We start from the raw sequence: 22,289 nt of genomic DNA, 5'->3' as shown, positions 1-22,289 counted from the left end.
TCTGCTACTTGATTTTCTTATCTTGTCATTGTTTTCGTCTGTATTTTCCTCTGAGACTGATTTATTATGTTCAGTGCTTCAGCAATCTTAATTGGTTTACATATTTTTATCTCTTTATCTGTAGGGTTAGGTAATGTGTTTTATTTTTGGCTTTAAAAACATAGAAAATAAAGCAAATTATGGAAAGAAGTGAAGAAACTCATATAAAATAACAGCCAGAATGGAACATAACCCTGAAACTCAACAGAAGAACATTGCATTTTGGCAGGTATTGTGATGTGAGAAGATAAGAACTTGCTCAATTCAAATAAAGTTTCTGTTTCTTTGCTTAAGTGCCAGAGTTCAGCTTCTAGACTCTTTGCTGGCGCTTAGACTTCATTTTAGAGATAATAGAGCTGGACCACTAATGATGGTCTAGGAGATATTATGCTATACTCTTTGTACCATGTTTCCTAAGCTGTGTTTGGAGCACAACAAAGATTTTGTTATTAAAATGTCTGTCTTATTTTTCTGAAGAGGAGTGATAGAATAGTCTTTGAATTTGCAGGGACTGCTATGCAGTTAAATCCTCTTTCAAAATGTCAAATCTAGAGATTTTAATTCAGAAAGCTTAAAATGCAAAAAAACCCCTACAACCCCACAAGTAACTCTTTGTTATCCACAGACATGCCTGAAATCTTCCTGAGGCCCTTCAATGCATCCTTCCTTCTGCAAGTAATGCTGTCTTTTTGCCTAGAAATGCTGCCTATAGACATACCTCTTCCCCTGAATTGCTTGTCTTTGCCTTCTAGGTGGGTGAAGTACATACACAGGTATCTTGCTTCATCTTCATCATCTTCCTCAGTCCAGAAATGCATTTTTTGTATGAATGACCCACAATCCATTACTCACCTTCTGCTTCCTCGTGTATAAATATCAGACAACATATCTATGGCACCTCTGACTCCTGGAGGTTATTTAAAGTATGGAAAACATGCTATGTTACTGACTGGTGACAAAATGCTTCTATTTGTGGGAATTAAAAGGGTTTGTCACAGAATGGTTATTTAAATTAAGCAGATAGGGAAATGTTATAGATTATTTTACTTTCACACAAGAGCCTGAGATTTCAACTGTTCCCTCCTCCCTCTCTCTTTGAATTACAAGACTGATGGTTTTGACAGAGCACAAAAAAACAGAGAAAGGTAAGGACCTTTAGTTCAAAAACATCTTACTCAAAACTAAGTAAGTCTTGGTTAGTCTGTTCTTGTGTCTGTCATGGCATCAGAGTTCCTGTTTATTTAAAGTTGTTTCTTTAATTTTTCTTCTTTTAACACTAATCAACCTTGTATAAATGCACATTTACCTGACTGATAATTGCTTTTGTGGAAGATGTAATAATCTCTTTTTAGCATTTCTTTTTGAAAGGAAATGTATCTGAGAATCTTTAATTTCTAATCTGTTTCTCCCAGATTTAGAATTAGTCACCAACTGATATGTATCACAATACAAGGACCAGATTAATACAGAAAATACACGTCTCAAAAAAGGAACGCTTTTATTTTATAACACAAGCTCCCCTTTTCCCTTTGAAAACCTTTACTATCCTGGACTTTATTGCATGCAACTACACAGGTAGGAGGACTTGTTAAAAGATATTACAGAGAAAAGTGAGTAACTTTCATTATTTGCTCAGCAAGATAAGTGGAAATACAACATCATAGCACTTTTCATAGAGTGTAAAGCACTACCTGTTTGCTGCAATTCTTTCATCAGCTTGCCCCACAATTTTCTGAAATGGCCTCTTTGTCATTGCAAGGAAGCATTTGCTCTATAAAGACAACTACAGTAAGGACTGCCGGTAGGCAAAAGCAATGCATATTACTCCAAAAACACTGTATTTCTCATGTTTCATCTCTTGGGAAGAAAAAGGCAAAATATTATGGTATGTGAAGTCTATTTGACTTTCTTTCAATGTTAACAGCAGATTAAGCAAATAATGGCAGATTCTGAAGCTAATGCAAATACATATATTTTCAGGGAGGATCTAATTACTCATTGAAACAACTTACACACTTGTAATATTGCCATCTTCCCGTTTTGATGGGATACTGTAACTTTATGAGCCAGGAATCTGCCACTTTTGACAAATGTCAGAGACTTGCTCAGACAGATAAACTAATATATGTCTAAACATTTTACCAAAAGTTTAAGAATGGTGATGTATTTTCAGAGACTCCATTACTAATCAAGTCTGGATAATAGAGATTCATTAGTAGGTACTTGCCTGCCTTCAAATTGACCAGCTGGTTTCTAGTCAACTTTTTTAACAATCTGAAACTGATGAACTTCTCATGGAAAAAAAAATAAAAAGTTAAAATCCCCCACAGCTTCCCTCGTGATCTATCTGGTCTTTACCAAGGTACCAGTAATGAAAACTTTGCAATGACTATTCAGTTGCAATAGGATAGGATTCAAAGTTGATATCATTCTCTATTCAGCAGCCCTAATAGGAACTGAAGGTTTGTTTTAGCCCCCAAATGTGGTCATACATAGAGATAATGGAAGTATGCTGAAGTCTGACCTTTGGTTGTGGTTATTCATGTTTCTCATAGGAAAAAAACCCAGATCATACATAGTCTCTTCTGAATTCCCATCCCTCCAGAGATCTCTGGTAGGAGCTTTGGTTAGATTTGTCACCTTCCCCCATTAGAAAGTTTCTCAATCTCACTGATGAATAAATTCACCCATCATTTTGCTGAACAGCCATCCTGGTCAACAAGACCATGCTCTCTGAGAATGTTAAGAGTGTTGGATTTATTCCATAAAATTATGGCTGTATCTTATTTTGGCACAAGCACACTTTGACAAAGTGAAATGTGGTGGATAATATTGTGAGGATTAAGATGCTTAGATCTTTGAATCTGTTTTCTTCTCTTGGGGTGGGAGAAGTAAATGTTAAATTTTTTTTTATAACACTCACTGTATGTTTTATTAATTTTCTTTTGAAACGGAATAGTTTTCTTATCTAAACAGGCTAATTTTTTAAAGAATTAAAAACCCCTAACCTTTTACATGGGTAATTAGTATTTGCACTGTAAATGGATGTACGAGATCTGCTTCCAGTTTTTCAGTTCAAATCTAAATGGAGTGAGAAAAAATTAAAATGTGTTGTTACCTTCTGAAAGCTGTATATTGGCAGATGTGAAATGAGCTTTCAGCTTAAAAGCAGAAGTAGTTACATTTGAATTAAGATATTATGAGTGAAAATAGCAGCAAAGGTTCCGCAACAAAGACAGCTAAAGTGTTAATCCAGAGTGCCTATCAGGATTTTCCAAGCTGCAGTAAGATCATGAAGCCATGAAAGCACCTTCTATATGATGACATATATGAGTGCTTGTGGTAAAATATATTTCAGAGAAGATGTATTTAGGGAATGTATTTTCAGGATTTAACAACACCAAAATAAGGTGGTAGAATCTGAATCTCAAAGAAGAGTCGATTTACTGTATTCTTAAATTGTAGGACATGTACCTGTCTCATTAACAGCAGTTTTCTATAACTTATAGTAAGTGAAAATTTCTCTGAGAAGTAAAATCTGAGATTGTGTGGGACTTCCTCTCTGTATATTTCATAAGGATCCCACAGGAAAAGAAAAAAAATAGCAACTAGAAAATTTGTTCAAAAAAAAGTTATCTGTGGCTAAAGTTTGAATGCTGGAGTTTGAGTCACATTTCTTTATATTTCTAGTGACATATTCAGGGGAAAGAATCTTCCAGCTAGAACCAGGAGGCTTTCCCCCTTCCTTTGCACAAACAGTTATGTTTGCCAGGAATGTGTTCCTATCCATTTGGAAATCAGTTAAGAGGAGTTCAGAGAAAAGGAAAAAAATGTGATGCAAATGTAGATTACCCTTTAGAATGAGAAATCTGTTTGAAATACAAGAGGTATCAGGTTAATTATTTCAATATTCTGCTTTTCAAAATGAAGGCAGGGAATGCCACCACTATATCAGAGGCTTTAGATATTTTTTTTCCCTTTTTTGACTATGACTACCCCACCACAAAATGTTTGTTTAAACAGAAATCCTTCCATTCAGCAAGGTAAAAATGAAGAAAAATTATTTCATATTCAAATTAAATTTTACTGTATGAATCTGAATGTATATTTAGAGAAAATTAGTTTAGGATACACATGCAAAAATATTTCGAATGACTCCTTAGAAACTACCTTTTATGAAAATTGCAACTGACTTATTAGTAAAGAAAAAGACCATGAGTAAAGGTAGAGACAACAATTCTGAAATTGGACATTTAATGAATAATAAATAGCTTTGTGTCTATTTTAGTAAATGGAGGAGTATATACATATATATGAGCACACATGTGACTGTGACTCATAGGAACAGACACTGAACAGGGTCCTGGAGCCTTGCTGGGCTGGGAGCGCAGGCACTACCGAGGGCTGACCCTGCCCACGCTCCCTTTCAGGCTCTTGTCTCTGCATTTTTTGAGGCGTTTTTTTCCCTCTTTCTGCCCATGGAACCACAACTTTATGTCAGAAGCAGGTATCTAAACCCACACTACTCCCAGCTCGTCTTTCACATTTCCTACACCAGGCTCTTGTCATGCTTCCTAACCCCAGAATAGTATGTAGGGCTTGGGTAAGGTGAGAACAGCCAGAGCAGAGCTGCAGACTGTGGTTTCCTTTTCTGCACTTACTTTCTGCAATGAACTTTATGGACTTACACAGGGTTTGCTCCTGGCTGGTCCCAGGTTGACTCAAATTTGGTCAGTTAATCTGCTGCTTTTCTCCTTCTTCAAAAGACTCCCTTTCCAGATATGAAGACCTTAGGGCATGGGAAACCTACTCCCGTTCACAATTTGTCCAGTGATTAACCGTACTCACTGTTTAAAACTATGTGTTTCAGTTGCCCTGGGCTTGCTCTGCAGCTCTTAATCCTTGCACCTCCTCTCTCTCCTGTATTAGTGAGCCCTTCACTTTCCAGTGTTTTTTTCCCTTTAAAGAGGCTTATAGCCATCATTCAACTGCGAACCTCTTCTGAGACTTCTTTTTGAAAGCTGAAACAAAATAAGCTCTTACCTTCCTGAAAGGGACTTCCCATACCCCTGAATTCATTCCTATGTCTCTTTTAGCATCTCTTCAGATCTTTAACAAGCTTTTAAAAATGTTGGAAAAAAATCCTACATGACTTCCCAGTACAGAAGCAAAATCACTTCTTTCCGTCTATTCACTCTTTTTCTCTGTATTTATCTTGGGATTGCATTAGGCCTTTTTGACCTAGCACTACAATGGCAGTTCCAATTGAGTTGTCTATCCAATGAGAATCCCTGCATCACTTTCTCTGAGGCATTCTTTTCCAAGACACCTATTTTCCTGCTCTATTTGTATGCTTTCCTTTCTTTCTCTTCTTCAATTAGGCAAAACTTCTCATTTGGCTGTGTTACATGTTTTCATTCAAACAAGCAGGGTTTATCACACAATTCAGACTGCTCTACTAAACAATACAAGCCCCACCAGTGCTGCAATGCAGTAAGCCATCATATGGTGTTTGATAAGGCCTCTCTAGAGAAACTTCCCTGGGATGGGCTGTGAAGAGCTGGCTTGCTACCATACTTTCAGACTGGTCCTGTGGTCCCACTCACAGAATAATTGAAATACAGCTTGCAAACAACTAGAAGAAATAAACACTTGCCACTTACTTAGCCGTTCATCAATATCTGCACAGATTTTTTCTCTCACATGACATTTCCTCACTTGTCTTCTGAGACAAATGCCTAGAGCAATAACAAAAACAACAACAAACCTCAATCAATTATTAGAACAAAAGAGACTCGAGTTGAGGATCTGGGTAAATAGTTATTAATTTTCGAAATATATATTCCATCTCTGAAGAAATCTAACAAAAATGTGGATATTCCACAAGAAGACAACTCAGGAAAAAAGTCACCTCAATACTCACAGCTAAGTTGTAGGAATGCGTATAAACACAAGGGAATATAGGTTACCGTCCATAACAATTTAGACAAAACTGTTTTTCTCATAATATATCTTACATGTATGTATATGTGTATATATTTTACATATGTACTTGTGGTATGTATTTTTATACATAGTACATATTTAAGAAGGCTAACAAAACCCTTGCTCTGGACAACTTTCCAGAGTTCTACCCAAATCCAAAAAAACCCCAAATTTCCTCTGAAGTGGGCAAATTTTACCTATGTCTATGATCAACCCCCCAGATGACATGGGTTTCTACAGTTGTATATTTACATCTTAGAAATAATTTAGAACTGTAAGGTATAATTACGGTTTTGGAACACTTGTTTAAATTAGGAATAACAGCAGTAAGCCACACTGATTTTAAAATGGTGCACAAACATAAAGTGTGAAAAAATTCATTTTAAGTCAGCTTTTTAGACCTGAATGGCCACCACCCTTTGACCTTTAGAAAGTCATATGTTGACAGTACTATTTTTCAGATACAGAATAAGACTTGGTAGAGAACAGCTATTCTGGAGCAATTGTGGTAACAGATATTCTTACTCATGAGTTAATTTGCTTCATTCTAGCCTGGATTCACACTTACAGTAAAATTCACACACCCTTCTTTAATTCAAATTAGCTTCCAAGGTCAGGAAAACCTTTATCCTTAGCAAGCCTTCTAGTACTAAATTGCATCCACATGGAATTTCCTTATTCTCATTCCTGTTATTCCATGTTTAAAGGATCAGTTTAGCCTCTTTTCACAAATAGAATGTCAGAAATGTGAGATGACAGAAGTATAACATAAGAATATGTTTCTGAAATCTGAGAATTTGAATCTGAGTTTGGGCTGAGCTGGGAGACGGAAGGAACAAGAGAAGGGAAGACAAGCTTAGAAGTAACTGAAATACATGGGAGGATGATGCATAATTCATGTTTTAACACTGTTCTTTTTCTGCTTTGAACTTCTTTTCAGATATGATTTTGAAATATCATGGATCTCCAGATCATGTGTAAAACAGCACCTTTGTAAACCTTTCAGCTTAAGCCTTGGGAAGACCTTGCCCTCACAGCATATTGAGTCTATTTAACACCTCTAAGTCTCCCCGCAGCCCTGTCAAGATGTGACTGAAAACCACTTTGAAATATGACTTTGTAAGTGCTTTAATAGGAATCAGAAGAGCAGTGGCTTAACTACTCACCCATGGCCTTAACAAGTAAATAATTCTGTGTTTTGTATCTCTAATTTCTATTTTTTCCTTCCAGTGATAGCTCAGGTTCATGTCTGACAAATGAGGATGCAGAAGGAGGTAGCAGAGGAGAAAGTACAGAGTCAGAAACAATTTCTCACAGGGTTATGAATCTTAAAATATAGGTTAATATTTGCATTATTCAATCATTCATTCTCACATTAAGCTTATATACACTTTTTCTGCTTTCTACTAGGAAATTAAATATCCTTTTCCCATAAAATTCTGTTAGCATCTTGCTCTCTTTCAAATCTTAAGTTCCAATATTATTTGGGTTTTATGTCCTTTATGTACACCCCCTCTCATGAAGTGTATTTTTATGGTTTTATTATTTTTTATATTTTTGCAGAACATATGTCTTGAATAAAATTACAGTGAATTTGAGGATAATGTGAGATTTGTCATTACTTTAGACAGTGGCCCAAAAGAGATCTAGTCAAATGTTAGTATAAAATATAGAAGTGAAATGAAAACATAAAATCCATATCTGTAGTGTTTATGACTCATTATGTTGTATCCATATATCTGTAGAAAGCAAGGTGGATGCATCAACTTATATAAAAAAAGATATATTAAAAATCAGGATTTATTTTTAGCACAGTTGTCATCTAAATGAATTTTTCCATGACAAATTTGATTTTCCATGTATTTCTTTCACACATAGACTTCCATAACGTAACTGTTATAAAATAAAATCTGTTTATGTTTCCTTTATGCGTTTTCTGTTGTTCAGGAAACCAAACAAGTAATTTTCAAGAAGCATATGCTTGTTTTCTTTTATTATGGAAAAATGTTACCATTCATCTTTGAAATATTGTATGTCTGGAATAGTTTACTTAGAAATTTAAATGTTACTGTATTTTTGTGGGCTAGTTCTATTACTATTTTGCATTATATATTTAGTTATAATATTAAATAATAAGAAGATGAGCCTAAAACCATTTTTTTCATCAGTAACAGTGTCATGGGTTAGCAAGCATAGCTCTGGATTTTCCTGCAAAGAGGTGCTTACATCTTCCTCTGTGACCTGACAGAACCTATCAACTGGCTAGTTTGAATATTGACAATTTTTTTAAGCCACTTAGAATTTTGCCCACCTCTGTGATCCACATTCAAGACTCCTCTTCCTAAATGAACTGAACAAGGTTATTATGGAAGTGGTAAACAGACTAAGCATCTCAAGGGTTGTCTTTTACATTGTCAGTGGGAGAAGGGGGGAAGGTGGAGGGAGGAGAAGAGTTCTGAAGGTGTGGTATGATTTTATTTTTTTTTTCCCTTCTTTTAGGTCTATTAATAAACTCCTTTATATTCTTTCAAGTTTTGTGCCTGCTTTGCTTTTCTCCTAATTTTTATCTCACAGAAAGTAAACACTAATGACTATTTTGGACCAAACCACTACCAACAGTAAATTGGCTTTCCTAATAATTCTGGAGATCAAGTACTGCTTAGTTTTGCATTAAACCCAAGTTTTATATTATTAGATTTGGACACATGGTCTTGTCCTCCATTTTGAAGAAAAAACTAAGAGCCTCTGTTGTTCACGGTAGTTTGTAGACATCTTCATCTGTCAATCCAAGACAAATATGCATTAAAAAAACCCCTTCAGAGCTAATTATATTTTTCTTTAGAAATATAATTAAAGAGTTCTACAGAAATCCATGTATTTCTTCTTTTTGACTGTTCTCACATAACTGTTCTTCGTTGGTTTTTTTTAATATATCTTGAATCTTATTGTTTACCAACAATCTTCAAGAAGGAGATGGACATCTATTCACCAATTATACTAGTACTGATTTTTATCATCCTAAAGACACAATCAAAATTTTAAAAAGTTCTTAGAGAACAAAATAATATTTTTCTTCCTTATGATTAAGTTGATAGTATTTTTTAATATGTTTTTATAATTTCTGAATCAATTTTGCTATTTCCCATGACTAGAACCTTTTAGGGAAAGACTAAACCTACAAGGATTGATTATAGAATATTCACACTGAAGTTTATCTTGCTCTTCCACACCCAAGATTAATGAGATCTGATCTCAAGGGTATTCACTTTCCTCGGTCCATGTCTGTAATTTCTTTAAAGAATAAGCAACAGAATTTAGTTCCATCCTTTAGTGGCAATGCCTATAATTAGTTTATGAAACAGTTAAAGATAGGCCATGAATAGCATGGAACAGGAGATGAAATTGAAGGACAACAGAGGCTACTTGCATAAAGATATGGATTCACTGGAAAGTTTTGTGCAAGAGTAACCTGAGGAGAGGACTTCAGTAAATTATGGATCTATTTTAACAGCCATGTGTAAAGAAAGGGAGAAGACAGCTGGATTGAAAGTTTGATTGGTGCTTGCAAAAAGGGAGAAGGCTGCAATGATGCACAGATGTGTCTCTCTCCCCTTCAAGTTGTCGTCATTTTGAAAGAGACTGTAAGAAAGCTGATATCCCGAGATATGGTATAGACCAAGGGAATTGTTACCATAAGCCCTCGGTGGTGAAGAAGGATTTTCTATGGGGGGAGACCAATGCAGAAAGAAGTGAATTATATGGAGAAGTTTCCCCTGAGCCAATTTTCCGAATTTCAAAAGATTATATGCTTCCTCAGGAGGTTTGCTGATGACACAAAATTAGGTGGAGCAGCCAATACCCCGGAGCTCCGTGCATCCCTCCAGAAGGACCTCAACAGGTTGGGGAGATAGGCAGAGCAGAACTGTCTGAAGTTCAACATGTAGGGTGCTGTCCCTGGGGAGGAATAACCCCTGCACCAGCACCCCCCAGGCTGCAGGCTGAGCTGCTGGAAAGCAGCTCTGTGGAGAATCCTGATGGACAACAAGCTGTCCAAGAGCCGGCCGTGCTCTTGTGGCCAAGAAGGACTGGGATGCGTTAGGAAGAGCATTCCCAGCAGGTCAAGGGAGCTGATCCTGCCCCTCTACTCAGCCCTGTGAGGTCACATCTGGAAAGCTGCATGCAGTCCTGGGCTCCTCAGTACAAGAGAGACATGGAGCTCCTGCAGCAGGTCCAACAGAGGGATACAGAGATGATGAGGGGACTGGGGCATCTCTCTTATAAGGAAAAGCTGAGAGAGCTTTGGCCTGTTCAGCCTTGAGAAGGGATGACTGAGAGGGGGACCTCTATAATGCCTATAAGTATCTGATGGGAGAGTGCCAAGAGGATTGGCCAGGCTCTTCTCAGAGGTTCCAAGCAATAGGACAAGAGGCAAAGGGCAGAAAGTGATGCTCAGGAAGTTCCATTTGAATATGAAGAAGAACTTTACTTTGTGCGTGACTGAGCAGTAGAAAAGCCTGTCCAGAGAGTCTCCCTCACTGAGGATTTTCAAGAGCCATCTGGGTGCAATCCTTTGCCATGTGCTCTAGGATCACCCTGCCTGAGCAGGGAGGTTGGACCAGATGACCCACTGCAGTTCCTTCCGATCTCACCCAGTCTGTGATTCTGTGATTCTGTGATTCTGTGATTATTATGCTCAAATTTTGGAATTCACTTCTAGGTCTGCAATATGTTTAGTGGAGCTTGATGAGAATCTAAACACATATTTGGAAGAGAGATATAAAGCAGGATAGCAGCCAACAATATGAGTCCCAGGAAAGCCCCAGAAAACTACCTGTAGACTGGAAGAGGAAGACAGGGGATGTATAACATTTATTTTTTCCTTCCTTAGGTACTTCAAAGGCAATTTGGGCTTCGTGAACTTTCAGTGAGACCTATTAATATTTCTTCCAAAAATTTATATCTTCTTTGGCTTAGTAGGTTATTGTCAAAATAAGTCTTCCACTGAAGGGAACTGTGTCAAATTTTAAAACCATAGGCAAAGAATTAAGCAAAGCCACTGTATTTTGTTGACTGTAGCATCCTTTTTTCCTTTCTCTGTCATAAGGGCACATAACTTCAGTCTCACTTCTGATGTGTGCTCAAAGAAGACAGGCTCCTACTACTATCATCACAGTTGTCATCCTGACCTAAAATGTCTGGAACAATATTTCTGGAACTAATTCCTTTTCCACTCTTTTTAAAATGTTTGAAAGATGTGTTTTACATTCATTAAGATTCCTTTTAATAATAAACTGAAAGCTAATCTGTATCCAGTAAGTCTTTGAAGGTAAGAAGTAAGTAATGCCATTTCCTTTGAGACACACCAGACTTTTCTCATCTGATAAAAGAAATGATTGTCTGGGCTGTTCAATTCCAGTGCAGCCTTTTAATACACTCACAGCTACAGAATCAGTCTGAGATTGATTGGTTTCATTTGAAAATTATTAGCATAATATTTATTTTAGTATAGAATTATTTTTTTTTTGTAATGAGTGTGTATCTTTGTGAAACAAAATTCCATAAAATCCAGCCAATTTTCCAGACATAGACATTATGGAGAATTGATTTTATTTATTTATTTTGCTTTGTTGATATTGTTTCAGCACAGTCAAAAGCAAAAATTTAAGCATTAATTTCAAAACAAACATATGCCTATGCTTGAAGTTACAGAATATAAATAATATGACTGCTTTTTAAAACAAATGAGAAACAAGCATATTATTAAAGATGACAGTTTCGGGTTACAAAAGAGAGCAAAAACTTGAACCCTTAGTATTAGGGAATTAATCCATATAACCTGGTGGGAAAGAGATTAATCTAGATAACTGTTGGTAGACTTACTGACAGAACTCTAATGCAAATAAGAGAGTTTTGTACATAGATTTCTTGAATTCAATGTTTTCTCACCTGGAAATCTGTGAAGCTAGGTGTGTTTGCAAATATTACTGTTTTGATATCCTGAAACTGGCATCCTGGGGACATTCATAAGAACAGTAATACTGTGGTAGGTTGGTTAAACATTAAACATAGGCAAGCGTTTGTTGCATTTTCTTAATACATTTAATTTACATTAGTATGTAGTTTTGTAGTAATTTCTTACTTTAGTTACTCATGCATCTGTACCTATGAAGAAAATTATTCAGAAAAAGCAAAGGATAAACTCCACGAAGATGCTAAACTCTATTTAGTAGGATATTCTCAATAAGGGAAAAGAAACAAAAGGAAAAGTGGTCTTTGCCTTTAGCAGTATAGACCTGTGAGTGCTAAAATATGGAAATCAAATTCTTCTGTTTTGTAGTACAAACAAAACATTTTTTTGTTATGGTTTAATTAGTTTTAAAGTCATTAAGATTATTCAAATAGTTGGTTTACCTTCTGTTGTGACAAAATTTTAGGGATCAAGTCTTTCTGAGAAGACTTCACATGGAATAAGGAACGTGAGTGTGTTCCAAATGTACTAATTTAAAAATAAAGTATCACCGGATCAACCCCTTAATAATTCAGTTTTCACTAATCTCTTTCTTAAAAATTAATTTAATTTACTTTTACTTTAAAAATTTTATTTAATTTACTATTTTCATTTTTTATCAAGAATTAATTTCATCACAAAGAACAGAATAATGTTGCAATGGTGGGAATGACCCAATTCTTCTGCAGTGTCAACTGAAGGAAGGCGAAGCCATCAACTTCTGTCGGATTTTCTTTATTGTCAGCTTGACCTCTCATAATTCCTTTTTGTCTAGAAACAGAGGATATTCAAATAAATTTAAAATATCCAGTTGTTTCTCTTCAAAAATAAGACAGCCTCTTCACTGCTTCTCATCTTTTATTCTCTCTTTCAAATTTATTCCTACCACTGATCATTGCATGACAGCAGCCTGCATCTTATCCTGTTCTTTATTCAGTGATTTCTGGACAGATGCTATGGAGGGGTCATGGCACTGCACAAGAAACCTACAAACCTTATCACTTTTTTTTTATTGTGTATCTTGTCAGGACATCTCATCTCTTTGACTCCACTATTTTCATTTGTAATGTGTAATAGCTATGTCTTCTTAAGTTTGCAACAGCATCTGAGCTCTGACAATGAATATTTCAGTATCAGGCATAAACATTTATTATTCCATGGCTGAAATAGCAGAAAGTAAAATGATAAAACCAAGCACTGTGTATAGGAGTATCTGTTACACATTTGTTTTTCAAAATGATCCATGACCTCTTCTTTTCCTGTTGGATACAGGATGCATGAGGGTATCCTGAAATCTGCCCAAGAAATCACATCAACCTTCATTAAATTAAAGCTACTGTAAACCACAAGCATTTTTGTAAATGTCAGAATACTCTCTGCTTCCAGAATGAGCCTGGAAAAAGGAAACATCCTCTGCACCTTGACCTGGAATCTGTATGGGATTTCCTTTTGCCTTCAGAGGCATGAAGCTGGCAGATAAAGCAGATAAAGGAAAGTAAGTATGAGAGATTGTGAGCATTTAATGTTTCTGAGACCCAGGAGAATAATGAAGGAATTGGCATGATACAGTGACTTCTGAGATCAGGCAGACTAGAAGAGAATTCTGAACACTCCTCCCACTCACAAACATATTTGCATATATTAATAATGGAGCATGTTTATGTTCCAGTAGAAATAAAAAATATAAAGGGCAAAGGAAATAAGAATATGTTTAAAAATTTTGTTTACTTTGCTGTTTTATAAATATTAAACAAAATATTAAGGAATTTTAAAATATCAGAGTTGGAGCCAAAACCACACATTTAATTAATTTTCCTTATGAGAAGTTGATGTGGCACAATCTTAAACATTTCAATAGCTATTTTCATTATTCCACATACATATTCCACTATATCCCAAATTCCTGTTATAAGCACTGCCTAAAATCTCTAGCACTTATTTCATGATCAGAAATTCACTGTTTTATTTTGGCTTCCCCCTTCAACACATGTCCTTTATATCTGAATCTAATTTCTGTCAATTATACAGTAGGATTTTATGGCACTCATCAGAGCAACTGATGGTGGGATTCGCACACAGAGCTGTATTTCCCAACATCCGTCTCATGTGAAAACTTGCTTTTATCCTTAGTGAGTGTTTGGAGCAATATTGCTGTGAAATAAAGCATGCTTTCCAAGGAGTGCTTAGCCAACCACCTTGAAAGGTTTTTGTTGCTGTGCATCCTTCATTTTCTGCATTGTGCGAGACGCAGCTGGCACTTGTTTCACAGTGAGCAAACTCTTGATCCAAAGGCAATGTGGCCACATGACACCTGAACTCTAAATGCTTCTCAGCTCCATGACACAGCACAGTCAGTAGCTGGACTCTTGAAAAATGCAGCTGGAAAGCTTAAGAAAGACTATCTAACTACTTGAACTAAGATTTTTCAAGTAATCAGAAGTCTTGAGCTGGCTAGAATTCTCTCTTGCATACAAGTATGCAAATGTAGAATCAGCTGGATTCTGACCGAAGCTGTGTGCAAGCTGGCCTTAACTTACTGCCTCTGGATACAGGGGGCTGACAAAATACACATCAAAGTTTTTCCAAAATTGACTGCAGATTTGAGTGATTTGTGTCTTTATTTGATGTCATGTTTCAGTTAGCTTTAGACACCCACTCACTGAAAAAAAATATGCATTAAAATATCAAAAATCTCCAGCCAGCCTTACTGGAGCTCAAAATAGAAAACACACACAGGTAGTACCACTGCTGAAGTACCACTGCTCGGTCCTGGGGAAAGAGTGAAAAGCTTTGTAATGAAGACACTCTGGAACTCAACCTAAATGCCTGTCTTAGCTCTCTGCAGGGAGACAGCTGGTCACACTGACATGGCAACACATTTCACATGCATTTCTGTGTGAACACACTGCTACCACAGCCTTCAGACACAGATCCTTCAAGGCTGGATCTGGCAACAGGCACTTTGTTGAGGCTGCTGTTGTCAAATAGTGCAGGTTGTATGCTGCTGGCTGTGAAATCCCAGCTGGCTTCTGCTGCATGAGTTCCCAGCTTTATGTGCTGCTATGCAATGATGGATTATTTTCACAGGAATTTTGCAGATTCACAACTGGTAATAATTTGATTAGTACTATGTGATCTATAGATTATATCCATTTATGCGGCACTGTTCCCCTATATTCTTGATTCGTAAAGAAATTAAAGAATATTCATAAACATAAGTTTACTAGTGGTTTACTCCATTGTAACCTTCTTTTCTTCTGCAGCACCCCAGTATTCTGTCACAATTCGGCTTCTGTAGGTCCGGGTATGCTGGAAATTTTTGCAGTCACATCAAGAAACAGCAAGAAAAAAATCTAATCAAATGCCAGCAAGCCCCAACTGCTGCCCAGCTGTACATTATCTGCACAATTGTATTCATTATTATTTCTGCTGGTGTCACAGCAAGCCCCAATACTTTCTTTGCATGTCGTATGTTGCAAATACATAATATTAATAGTTGATCAAAGAAATCCAAAGATGACAAATGTCTGTAAAACTTTACTCTGACAGAAGCAGCCAAGAGGAAACAATCATGCACCATTAGCCCAGGACATGGGTTTTACTTAGGAGATTTCAGGAGCTTCTGCTCACAGTGCAGAGTTTATAGAAAGGCAAGAAGCGAAGAACATGTAGAAGCAAAAGTAATTCCAAACTAGGCACAGTGTCTGGTGAAGCAATGAACCAAGAGACAAACACCCACCAGACATTTCAGACGGTAAAAGTGCATCTCAGGCTCTATGGAAGCATCCTGTCATGTTGCTAAACCCTGCAGTGATGGGAGAGCTCTGCTGCAGCTCACAGGCGGCAGGATGAGATCACCACATCCAGCAAGCAGGCAGAAATCACTACCCTGAATGTGCACCAGGCCACAACTATTTTGCAAACTAATATCTTGAAGAAAATAGTTACTGATTGTAATTGCCCTGCAAAATTACACTCATCATTGGCAGACAATGATTAGCTTTCATTTTGCAGCTTATTTGAAAACTAATGTCAGACAATGCTTCTTGCTAATTTCCTAGGAGGATGGGGAATATTTTACACAACCTCTTGCCACAACTGTCTATGTGAGCCAAGAAATAGATGTTACACACTTGGCATTTTATTCATTGCTGAATTTTATATTAGAGTTGTCTTTTGGCTTTGTGCATGTAGATTTTAAACTCCAGGTCTTGGTTTAAAACCAAAAATCAATTACCTCTATTTGAACCTGCCATAGGATCTGTAGTTTGCTAAGCTCCAAATCAGTGCCACGCTGACCTGAGATAAAGTGATTCCAGTCCAAAAATGTTGCTCTGTGCAAAACCCTAAAAATGAAACTTGAACAGGCCATCCTCTCCTCCCATGGTTGGTGGATGTTTACTTCAAGTACAGAGGAAAGCTCTCTTACCAATGATGGAATTTTATTAGACAGAGAACAAATAATGGTGTTTGTTATTCTCATTAAGTCTCAAATTTCATCCCCAAATTTGATTTGAGGGTCCATCCACATAGTGCACCTGGATGATTGAATGACAATGGCAGATTTTTCTCTTAACAAAATATATTGTTCACTGACTGATAGACTGATTTCAAATCAAAATGTTCCAAAAATTAAATTTAAGAATAACCTACATTGTCAGTGGACATAATTTTTGTCTAATAATTCTAGCAGCCATCAGCACAACAATGTTAATTTTTCAAAGTGTTCTGTTTCTGAATTTTCTAATTCTATGAACTTTTTTTGTCCTGTACAAAAGCGAGATGCTGAATGAAGTTGTTAGCTCGGCATTTCGGTGTGGGTGGGGTCAAGCTACATCACCTGCATCACTGACCTGCATCCCCTTCATCTCAAACATTTGATACTTTACCGATCCAATTTACACTAGCATTAATATTAAACAAGTAGGAGATTTGCTTTTTTTTCCCTGATACACTTGCAGATGATCTTATTCCTGTAAGGCAACCCTGCACACCATCCTGTGGAGACTTGACTTAATTTTGGATGATTTACTGAAAGAAATACCCATCACCAACTTCATTTCAATTCAAGCTATTGCTGTTCACATGGTAATCTGTTACTCAGCATGAGTAATGATTGCATAATCTATCCTATGACATCTTTAATGAAGAAAAACTTATGTACAGAGATTTTTATCTTCACAGAAGAAGCAGTGAGACAGTTACATGAGGTCTCTTAAACTCCCCCACTATCAAGGCACCTCATGTTGCCTTGTGGTGGCTAATGAGCATTTATACATGTTGATCCACAAGCTCTTCTGTGAAGATAATGTTCTGAGGTAATGTCACAAAATACTGTACTTGTTTTCAAAGTGATAGTGCATTCATCTCCTGGTGGGATCCTTCAGTCTCTAGGAGATTTCATACACCTTGAAGTGCCCCATCTAGAGCAGCTGGAACATATTCAGTCATCTTCTGGCTTTCAGATACATAGCTGAGTATAAAAGAATAAAAGATTTGTAAAAAATAATGCAAATCTACTTTTTTTTCAACCCCAACCACACTATGTGTTTTTTGTGATTGAGGGGGGGAGGAAGTTTTTGTGTTTGTTGTGTTTGTTTGTTTGTGGTTTTCAGGGGGTATATTTGTTTTTAAATCTTACCTATGTTCTGCTGTGAATTAATCAAATTGTACATGGCAAAATTGTGAGGTAGTTAGGGGTTCAAACCTTTTTGTTCCAAAAGATTTTTATTCTGACAGAACTGCAGATCTAAGCAAGACCTTTAAAACAAACTCGACTATTTAATAACTCCTTTAACGACTACTAATTATTTAAAATAGCAAATATATTTAAAATATTTATCTTACCCTTTTATTCTTGTGGCAGAATTAGAACATTCTGATGATTCATTCTTATTCATCTGCAGTGGATGATTCAACTGCACCTACTTCCATCAAAACATTATCTGCGCAATTGTATTCATTATTATTTCTGCTGGTGTCACAGGTTTCAACAGAACTTGCTATTCTGCATATTGCCCATATTATCCTAAGCCTGTTTCTCATCTTAGGAAAGAATGATGTTTCAAAATCACAAAGCCAACAAAAAATGAGCAGAGCAGTCAGTGTTTAAGTTAGTTAGATTTTAATTTGCTGCATTGGACATTTCTTTTCAGTGTTGTTATGGGCAAAACTGGTTCATTCACTCAGGTACATTTCACTGATTTACATATAGTGGAGTAGGAAAAAGGCAAAGGTAGCAGAAAAGACAGCATGAAATGGAATCACAGAATTGTTAGAGTTGGAAGGGACCTCTGGAGATCAGCCAGTACAACCCCTCTGCCAAGGCAGTGTCACCTCAAACAGGTGACACAGGAATGCATCCAGGTGGGTTTTGAAGGTCTCCAGACACGGAGACTCCACTACCTCCCTGGACAGCCAGTTCCAGTGCTCTGTCACCCTCAACATAAAGAAGTTCTCCCTCACATTGAGGTGGAACTTCCTGTGTTTCAGTTTATGGCCATTGCTCCATGCCCTGTCACTGGGCATCACTGAAGAAAGTCTGGCACCATCCTCTTGAAACTCACCTTGGAGATATTTTTGTGCATTAATGAGCTTCCCTCTCAGCCTCTTCCAGACTAAACAGGCCCAGCTCCCAGAGTCTCTCCTCGTAAGAGACACTACAGACCCCAAATTATCTTTGTGACCTCTGCTGGACCCTCTCCGGGAGCTCCTTGTCTTTGTTGTACTGAGGCACCCAGAACTGCACCCAGCACTCCAAATGTGGCCTCTCTAGGGTGGAGTAGAGGGGCAGGATCATCTCCCTCAGCCTGTTGTCCACAGTCTTCCCAATGCACCTCAGGATACCATTTGCCCTCTTGGCTTCCAGGGCACTGCTGGCTCATGGTCAGCTTTCACCCAATAGACAACCAGGTCCTTCTCTGTCAAGCTGCTCTCTCGCAGGTCAGCCCCCCACATGTGCTGGTACTTGGGATTATTCCTCCCCAGGTGCAGGACCTTGCACTGGCTCTTGTTAAACCTCACCAGGTTTCTCTCCACCCAATTCTCCAGCACAGGTCCCATTGAATGGCAGCACAGGCTTCAGGCGAATCAGCCGCTCCACCCAGTTTTGTACCATCAGCAAACTTGCTGTGGGTGCATTCTATTCCTTTGCCCAGGTCATTGATAAATGAGTTGAATAAGGCTGGATCCAGCACTGATCTTTGGGGTATGCCACTGATTACAGGCCACCAACTAGATCCTACTCTGCTGTCTGAGCTGTGCCATTGAGACTGCTCTTGACCCACTTCACTGTCCTTTCACCCAACACACATTTCCTCACCTTACCAGCAAGTAACCATAGAACACACAGAAGTCAGAGAGGTAGCAGCTGGAATTACAAGAAAAAATGAGAAATAACATTTGTTGTTCCATCTGAAAGGTATTTAATCTTTTTTGTCCTACCTCACAACCATACAAAATGTTTATATTTGTAATTTTCTTTTCTCTTCTTGCCTATTTCATTTGCTGTTTTATTCCCCTAGTTTTTCCTTCATTCTCTCCCTGGTAATAAACCTCAGTGCAAAGTACTCCAGTCACTACTGGTGTCATTATTTCTATAATTCGTAATCTTGTCATTCCTTTGTACTTCATCATAGCCCCAGAGCTATGTAATACGAAGGGGTGAGAAAAATTCCCTAGCATCAGATTCCTTGTCACTTCTGTCTTTCAGATCTCAGGAATAAGGACTGCTCCACACCAGGTCACCAACTGAAGTCACTCTCTTGGTAATATTTACAACTTTAAGTCAATTGCTCTTTGCTGATCTATATGAGATGTGACCCTAGTCTACATCAAATCTCTGGTGTCTGAGGCTATATATTAGAACCTTAATTACTCCTGATATTGTCAGCCTCACAGACAGCAAGAAATAAGAAAGTCAAAGAAACTGAGTTATCTTCCCATCTAAAAAGAGAGCTTGTTTGTTTGCTCTTTTTTCACACAGGTACTGAAGCACACCTGAAGGAAGAGTATTCACAAACTAAGGAGTGGCAAATTCACTGTTCAGTTCAGATAATACTGGATTCAAGATTGGATAATACAATCAGGATTCTGACACATACTTGCTTATAAAGTGAAAAATTGTGCCGCTCTTCCGCAAATATCACTCACTTAAATGTCCAGAATGTTAACTTTTTTTTCCATTCACAGAAGTAATTTTTGAGAGTTCAAATATTAAAAATTAAGCTCCCCCCCTTTTTGTTTTTTTACCAAGAAATAAAGTAAGTGTGGGGATGTGGTTGGGCACATGATTTCAGTTCACAGTATCTTTCTGAACTTGAGTTTTTTCCACTGAAATTGAGAATCAAGTATGGCTTTAATAGCAGACAGAACAGCATGACTTTTCATCTTGCTCTGTAGTGGATGGTATCACATTCCTCTTTAGCAGTTAGTGACATTTTCTGACTCAAATCTCACCCAATCCTTCCCTGAGGATTTCTAAAGGATGTAGCCTTTAGATAAACCTTCAGTAGTGAACCGAATAAATACTACTACGAAAAACAAAGAGAACCCTTCCTCTTACTCCCATCTTATCCCTGTAAAAAACCTATTCTTAGCAAAGAAAAATTATGAAATATAAGAAGGAAACATGATCTGGTGAAAGAATATTTTCAGCTACCACAGAGGGACTGACAAATCCAGGATTTTTCATACTGGGCGTGCATCTTTTACTATGAAGACAAGATATGGTGACTGCTCTGAAGAACAAAATTACTGTATTTTTTCTTTTACTTTAATTTCAGAGGTGATACATTTCATACAGAAAGTGTGACCCATCAGTGAAGTACCTTTTGGCACAGGTGGCGCCCAACGCGGTGTTCATGCTCACCACTTTACAGGAGCTCAACTTTCTGCGGATAGAAGGCCATGACCTTTTGTCAGAAGTCTTGTCAATATTTAGATAATAAATGTGTAATGAACTTCTGTATTGAAAACAGTAGTAACTCATCTTTGACTATAAAAGATGCAGATGAGAAATATACTTGTTAATAACAGTAAAGTGTAGAAGCTGCATCATGATTTACCTCTTGCACAGTGATAGTTTCAAGTCTGTGTGGTGTTTTGTGACTTGTTAAGAGAAACAAACCTTGAAGTAGGTAGAAAAAAGAGGATTTTTTCGAATCAGATTTTTTTTTTTTTTTCTAGTTTATAAAGCTAAAGCACATATACTCTTTAAATTCAGAATCATAACTCAGGGGAAAGGGTTCACTTTGATAGAGTTTCTGTTTCTAGGCAGTGCAAATAATCCTTGCTGCAAAAAACCAGTTTTTCAACAAAAGGAAAATAACCTTAATAGTCTGCTGATTCATACACCCTCCAAGGAGATGATAGATACCAAGGTCTGTTTCAAAGACTTCTCTGACCACTCTCTCTCAGATGTCAGTGGTAGGGAACAATGCAATTAATTTTTTTGTACAGATCCCAAACTTATGTTTTAGACAAGCTCTTAAAATAAATACATGACTGTCCTGTTCAGAGAATACCTATTTTTGAAACCCCAGCTATTCTGAATGTGAAATGTATCCCAAGCTTTCCAGTGTTCTCAACTGTAGTAACTAGAGAAGACACGTAATAAAAAGAACAGTTTGCACAGCCTTCAAATCTAGGCATTGGCAGAGCAACTGAGAGGGAAACTTTCAGCCCTGCTGCTTCTAAATGAAGCAAAATCTCACATTTGAACTTGGTCCTATGTGACTCTCTAGCAGGTCACAGATGCATTTATCATGAAATAAGAAACACAACAGTAATTGTATTTCTGAACTTCTTGTGGAAACAACCTATTCTTTTGTGCTGTGAGCATAATTCATTCACCAAGACTTATTTCTTTGTCTTAATGGCTGTTGATTATTTATCTCTCCTAATAAGTAATAAACTCATTTTTCAACTGTAACCAAAAGGTCAAGGGCAAAAGGGCATTTGGCATTTCTATGGTATTTTCTTTTATTCTAGAAATAAATATGGTACAAGTCATTCCCATGGAAGCAATACAGAACTGGATTATTCCTCAGGCAAAATGTGTAAGGATCAGATATTACTTACTCTAAAAGTCAAAACCACAGTACTAAAGGAATAACAACGGAATAATAAAATTTTGCCCATATCAAGAAATGGAAAGCATAAAATTTAACATTGTCAGATAGTGTTTCTATCATTGTCCTGTTTAAAAGCGTGTAGACCTTGTGGATATCTCCATTTCTTCCATGACATGATCCATGAC

At 37.2% G+C, this 22,289-nt stretch overlaps 1 long non-coding RNA gene across 2 annotated transcripts; it reads left to right on the top strand.

Moving 5' to 3' along the window:
- The first annotated feature begins 19,089 nt into the window (after positions 1-19,089).
- LOC138107240 (uncharacterized) lies at positions 19,090-22,031 on the top strand. Of its 2 annotated transcripts, none has more exons than XR_011149343.1 (3): positions 19,090-19,451; positions 19,743-19,797; positions 20,815-22,031. It is a non-coding gene; the product is annotated as an uncharacterized lncRNA (long non-coding RNA). The 2 variants fall into 2 exon arrangements; XR_011149342.1 differs by lacking the exon at positions 20,815-22,031 and adding an exon at positions 20,016-20,808.
- Positions 22,032-22,289: the final 258 nt, after the last annotated feature.

Source organism: Aphelocoma coerulescens, chromosome 3, assembly GCF_041296385.1.
Source record: "Aphelocoma coerulescens isolate FSJ_1873_10779 chromosome 3, UR_Acoe_1.0, whole genome shotgun sequence".
Classification (NCBI taxonomy): domain Eukaryota; kingdom Metazoa; phylum Chordata; class Aves; order Passeriformes; family Corvidae; genus Aphelocoma; species Aphelocoma coerulescens.
The sequence above is the reverse complement of the archived record's forward strand: the minus strand, read 5'-3'. Positions and strand labels throughout refer to the sequence as shown.